Source organism: Physeter macrocephalus, chromosome 8 (genome assembly GCF_002837175.3).
Source record: "Physeter macrocephalus isolate SW-GA chromosome 8, ASM283717v5, whole genome shotgun sequence".
In the NCBI taxonomy this organism is placed as follows: domain Eukaryota; kingdom Metazoa; phylum Chordata; class Mammalia; order Artiodactyla; family Physeteridae; genus Physeter; species Physeter macrocephalus.
The window spans coordinates 103,236,190-103,242,764 of record NC_041221.1 but is presented as its reverse complement, the minus strand read 5'-3'; the positions used below and the strand labels follow the sequence as shown (position 1 = coordinate 103,242,764).

Below are 6,575 nucleotides of genomic sequence, written 5' to 3'. Positions count from 1 at the left end.
GCACAGGCTCAGCGGCCATGGCTCACGGGCCCAGCCGCTCCGCGGCACGTGGGATCCTCCCGGACCAGGGCACGAACCCGTGTCCCCTGCATTGGCAGGCGGACTCTCAACCACTGCGCCACCAGGGAAGCCCAATGTACATATTTTTAACCCAGAGCTCCAATTTTTCAATTATTCTCCTTCAAGTCCCTGACCAATCAGCCAAACTACTATCAATTGCTCACAAATCAGCATAGATCCATACCTCTGATCACTTCTCCTCCAAGCAAAATGAATGACCAGATGCAATGCCTTAATTCCTTTTCACTGGGAATACATTCCTTCCCTACTGAGAAGTTATACTTCTTCAGCGATCATCTCTTGAATGTTGCCAAAATACCATGTGGAATTATCTGAAAACTACTCCAAGTATTGTCTTTCCACTTATTGTCTTTGTCCACTGAAGAAAGGTAATCGCCCACATGGCTATAGGTGGGGGGATGGGGAAGCAGAAGTGAGTGAGTGAAATTTGAGCCATATCTCATGCAAACTACTTGTGACTCTAGAATCTGTTCTAAAGTTATCTTAATTACTCTCACATGATATTTATATACGTTTTTGCATGCCCAACTTTATGATTTGGTGGGTCAGACAATGTGAAGAGCACCTCGGGATGCACAATACCATGATGTTTGTTGGTGAAGGATTCCAATTATCTTTTGGGACTGTTATCAAAAAGAAAAGAGTGAAGAGGGCATAAATTTTTCCAAAACTCTAAGAAAGTACATGTTAATTTTCATATTGGAGAATCTAGACGTCTCATACAGCATCTCTATCAGTCATAAACATTTCAAGTACGACTGGATTTGCAAGACCACATGACCAAGTGACAGAGGATCATTTGTGGCAGTGTGGACTTCTATTAATGCCATTTCTTTCTCCTATAAAGTTGCTCAGTAAATGAACTAGAGCACACACTCACATGTGTGGCACAAGTTGCTTCCAGAATTCAAAACAACTCACCAAGTATCATTTCCCTTTTTTATTTTTAGAGGGTACAAGTTGCAACATATTTACCTTTGTCATGTAATCTCAACATGATGTGGACCACTAGATTGTTATAAATTTAGTTGAGGTGATAAGCCCTTAAGTCTTGGGAGATTATATTGCCTACCCTCTGGCACACATAAATAGTAACAAGGTTTCTAAGGTATTTTATTTTTCTTGCTCACCAAGTCCATTCAGCATGAGGTCATCGATACAGTGGATCAGAGTAAGACTTTGAGTAATGGAAAGGTAATCAATGTCTGTAACAACTAGATCATGACAGATGTGGGGCAGTAACATAGCTCTGCTCTAAGATTAATGAAAAAACACAAAGACAGCATACTCAAGATTAATAGAAGAATACCAAGTACTATTAGAGGTATTAATTTGCTCCTGTAAAGAAACCACATCTGGAATACAGATGCAATTGGAAGAAGTTTCTGAAAACCTACTTTAATTCTTCAGGATATGTATTTCTTTTGCTCTGACCAAATAGGTGTTTGACCGAGAATGTGGATGTAATATCTACCCTTGCATCTTTTAGGTCTTTGATTGTGACATTACTCTCTGCAGGTCTTCCAGGATGTGGTATTATTTTTGGTATACTGTTTTGGTAGGAAGAGGGAGTTCCAGGGACTAGAGCTTAGCGTTTTTCATCCCCATAGTCCACACTTCATTTATCATGGAACTAATGTGGGAATTATGACAGTTGTAGAATTTATTTGTTCATATTGTGCATCTAAGAACTGGATAAAAACCACAGAGTAAGTTACGTGACCTATTAGGCACACTATAAAATTGACCAAGACAAAATCTCAATTTGTTATATCACTATCAATAGCCCCTACTTTTACTGGTGGGCCAGAGCAGTGTTTCTGGTTCCAAGGAATTAACTTCGGTTCAGAGTCAGTGCCAAGCAATCTCTGAAAAGTTTTTGATTTTTCCTTTCCCCCAAAGAAATTCATCCTGGAAAATCGGTTCAGATTCCCTTGAGGAAGACTGGAAGTGTTACACTGTGTATCTGTGACAGTATTTCAAGGTCATTGCTGAAGTGGTCCTTGTGCCTTTCATGGTAATCTGGGTTAGAACTGGCAAATGAAGTACAGGTCCATGACTGTCTCACTCCAGTGTCAAAGAGGCCATTACTAACTTCAAATCTAATCAGAATAGAAAGCCAATTATCGATTTTCATTTTTGAAGATTGTTTCCCCTTAAATAATTTCTGGTAGCTAGAGATGTATATCAGTCTGTGTTCATTTAAAAGACTTTCTATTAATTAGAAATGCCAAATATTTTAATACATGGGAATAAGTACTTATTGTCATTGAAAAAGCTGGGGGAGTGAAGGTTAGAAAGGAATCTTAGCTTGTTAGTGAACATCTCAATGCTAATAAGCTCTGACAAAAATAACAGTCTACAGCAGCAAAGCAGGTGATTCACAAGGGTTCAACCTGAAGAAGCTAGTATCTTGAGTCATCCCCTAAGTATGGCTGCCACAACCTCTGGAAAACAATAGGTTTTTCTTGGAAGAGTTTAAGCTCAAACCATAAAGGGAAGGAAATTATGGGAAATGTGGCTCCCAACACTTCTGTAATTGAGAGAAGCCCTTAAAAGTTGGTAGTGATGATGCTGGGTTAGTAAGCAACAATTCAGTATAAATATAAAATATTATCCAGAGGACTTTATAATCTGTTTGAATATATGGGATGATGATTTCCCATGTTTGGATATATTTGTTTTTGCTTAGAACTGATCACCTCATACAATTACCAATGGATTCTGAATTCCTCTAGAATATGCACTTTAAGAGAAGGAACTTTTGTTTTATTTATTGATTTACTTTATAACACAAGTGCCTATTATATAGTAGTTCAGAGATAGATAGATAGAATCATATACATGAAATTATATCTATGTAAAATTCTGATAGTCTGAATATATTTCTTTATATGAAGTTTACATTTATCTTTGTAACACTCTATTCTTTCATTTCTAGATCTAAACCTTGGCAACATACAAGGTAAGTCCAAACACTTTTCATGATGTCACCCTTTTAAATATTTAAAGACAATCTTCCTGTATCTAGTTCACTGCAGGCTAAATATCTCAGTTCCGTGGAAACATACCTCACATGATATGATTCCAAATTACCACTGTAATGATTTTTCCTTTAAATAAGCCAAAGTTTCCCAATATCTCTCTTAAATTCTTATAAATCAGGGTGTCTAGAACTAAAGGGGTTAGTTCCAAATTGTTTCAAGAACTAAAAGGATTAGTTCCAAATTTTTTCAAGCAGAGTATTGTTATTATTCACTAGATACATACATACACACACACACACACACACACACACACACGGGCAACCACTTCATACAGCTGTTTAGTGCTGAACATACTGTAATGTAAAACCCACATGTGTTTCAGAAATGTTGCGCATAACCCACACACACCTCTTTCTGTTGATTTGCTTTGACTTTAACATCTCAAATATATAAGAATTAATTAATCTCTATTAAAACATTTACTTCTAAAAATGTGGCAGTGAGTTTTAAGCTAAATTTTCTTCACAATCCATTGCAGCATTCAGATTTCCTTAACCATCTATGTTCTTGGTTGCAACAATGAGAGAAGTCAGTTATCAGCATTCCTACGCATGATAACAAATGAAACAATGGCTGACCCTGTCTATTTCGAAGAATAATTGTGCACAATATGGTTCTCTCAACAGTAGAGGAAGCTCAGGGAAAATGAACTTAAAATTAACAGGAGAGCAAAGGAGCTTCAGAGCAAAGAAATTAGGCTTTATCAAATGAAGTTATGAAAAGAAAAAGAGAAAAAAATCTTGTATATTAAATTAAATTTACAGAAGCTAGAACAAGCAATTATTTTGGCTAAAATAATAGGTTGGTACTGTGAAGCACTTTTTTGGGGGAATCTTGTTGTGAAAGAAATCCATAGTCTAAGCAAGACAGTTTTGTGATAAAATATCTACCTTATGTTACAACTATTTATAAATATTTATATATCTTTTAATGAAGTATGGGCAATGTTCTCTTTCAAACAAGATGTCTATTTTCCATTTTTTTTTAAGTAGGTGCTATTTTTATTCCCCTTTTATGAGGAAACTGAAGCGCAGAGAAGGTTAAGCATCCACCAGCATCTCACAGTTCTTACCACTGCACTATACTGACTCATAAAATGGTCTAAAAGGTGTTTTAACACACTTCAGCTGAAAAAAAAATCATATCTCCTGAATATTGTCAGGAGTGGGATTAACAATGGAAATAGTCCTTTAAATTTCATTTGTACTGAAAATTTTTTTTCAATACCCAACAAGTAGCAGTACTAAATAATTCCATACTAGGTCATTTAATAGAAACAATGCAGTCTGCATGTATCAGAACTTCTGTCTACTCCATGCCTTGATGATTTCTTCAGCAGCATCCAGTGTACTGTCTTTTTTAATGAAGCAAAATCGCACAAATTTCTCAAACTGTAATTTGGTCTCTGCATTACAGAATGCTGAAACTGGGATGGCTGACAATTTCTTATTTTTAGTCATCCATTTTACAAATTTATAGTCATAAGGTTCGTTGCTGTTCTTCGTATCAGAAAGGTCTGTATCTAGCAAAGACACATCAGCAATGATGAAGTATCCCCCATCAGGAACTATGGGTTTTAGGCCAACACTTCAAGTAAATGTACCATCCAGTTTCTTTTTACTTCTAACTCTTTTGGCAAAGAATTAAAGTAGCATTCTGGGTCATCCATGCACTTGATGTCAATCCAAAGAGCTTGGGCCAAAGCTTCCTGTAAAGGAGTCACACAAGTATAAACGGTGTTTTGTTGAACTGTCTGTAAATGTTTTATCAAATGTTTAGGACCAATGGACCAGCCAAGCTTCCAGCCAGTTACACTGAAAGTCTTTCCAGCACTTCCTATCGTTATTGTTCTCTCCCACATACCTGGAAAAGTGGCTATTTTAAAATGCTTATTTCCAGTATATACAAGCCATTCATAAACCTCATCACTGATGCAGAGTGTGTCATATTTGATGCAAAGGTCAGCGATTACTTGGAGTTCCTCTTTGGTATACACCTTGCCAAGGGGGTTATGCGGAGTATTTAGTATTATAGCTTTGGTTTTGGAATTAAATTTGCTTGCCAGTTCTTGAGGATCTAATGTCCAAAAATAAAAGCAGGACAAATGATAGTGATTAATATAGGCAACATGATAATGTTAATATACTTACTTCATCTCCCTCATCAATTAATCCTTGAATGGCATTAAAAGGAGATCCATATGCTCCTACTGTCACAAGGATTTCTTTATTTGGATTTATTTGATTTTGATAAAACTTTTCATATAGGCAGGACAGAGCTTTCACAAGTGATGGATGACCAAAGCCCCGTGTGTACTGATTCAGACTATCAATTGCTGCAATCTTTGATAATTCTTCCTTTACATATACAGGAGGGGATATATCTGGAAGGCCTTGGCCAAGATTCACAACAGAGGGGTCTGCAGCCAACTTGGTAAATTCAATCCACACATTGCTATCAAGGCCTTCAATTCGTTTTGCATTTTTGAATTTCAAAGACATTTTAGCAGAAGTAGAGAGTCCAAGGATTTTTGAAGCACAAATTGTCTTCAGGAATTTAGGTCTACTGCGAAGGGTGCACAGTCTCCCCCGGGCCAAAAACATGACCCCTCACGCGAACACCTCGCCTCTCTGAGTTCCAGTCCCGCGACGTCTCGAGAGCCTGATGGGGCGGGACCTATTTTCCATTGTTTTAAAAGATTTTTTAAAAAGCACACCTAAATGTACTTGTTATAATAAAAGTTTTCTTTTAGCCAAACTTGAATTTCCATTGGGAATATTGCAATTGACAATGAAGTATTTGGTGAATACACTCATCACATGGCAATACTCAAATGTCTCATATATGGGTCTTTGGTGTACCATGAAGATAAACAGCCAAAAAAGTTATAAGAAAGAGAATGGCCTGAGTGTAAGCCTGGCTAAAAGAAATGTTCAAAGACTATAGGTTGGTGATTTATTGTTTTAATAGCACTTGATGATTTGTCAGACTCTTTTAAAGGGCACTTCACTTCTTTCGTAGAATATGGCAGGTTGCAACCATAAAATTTCATGCTTCCAAAATGCACAGAATTCCCACTGATACCCTTGATCTAATGGAAGGTTTCCAGAGAAAGAGAGTTTTATATTCTATGGCCTATTTATACCCCAATGTCCATACCTCCACAAAATAACCTATTCATAATATCACTGTTAGTTTTTAGCTAAACTTCTCAAAGCTCATAGAATAACTGAGTTAAATAAGGCCTCCCTAGAAGCAGCAAATATGATGGCAATGACATTTTCAACCTGAGAGATGAACTGGTTGTATTACAAATAGCATTCTCCTGTAATTAACACTCTCATTACATGTTTTACTACATATTATTATGCTGTATATTTCATAGAATATTTTTCAAATAAGGTATTATATTCCTTTCCATAAAGCACTATTATAAAGTTAAATCTC

The 6,575-nt window shown here is 36.6% G+C and overlaps 1 pseudogene; it reads right to left on the bottom strand.

The window, feature by feature from the left end:
- Positions 1 to 4,154: 4,154 nt before the first annotated feature.
- Positions 4,155 to 5,835, bottom strand: LOC102985138 (kynurenine--oxoglutarate transaminase 3-like; annotated as a pseudogene).
- Between the last annotated feature and the right edge of the window lie 740 nt (positions 5,836 to 6,575).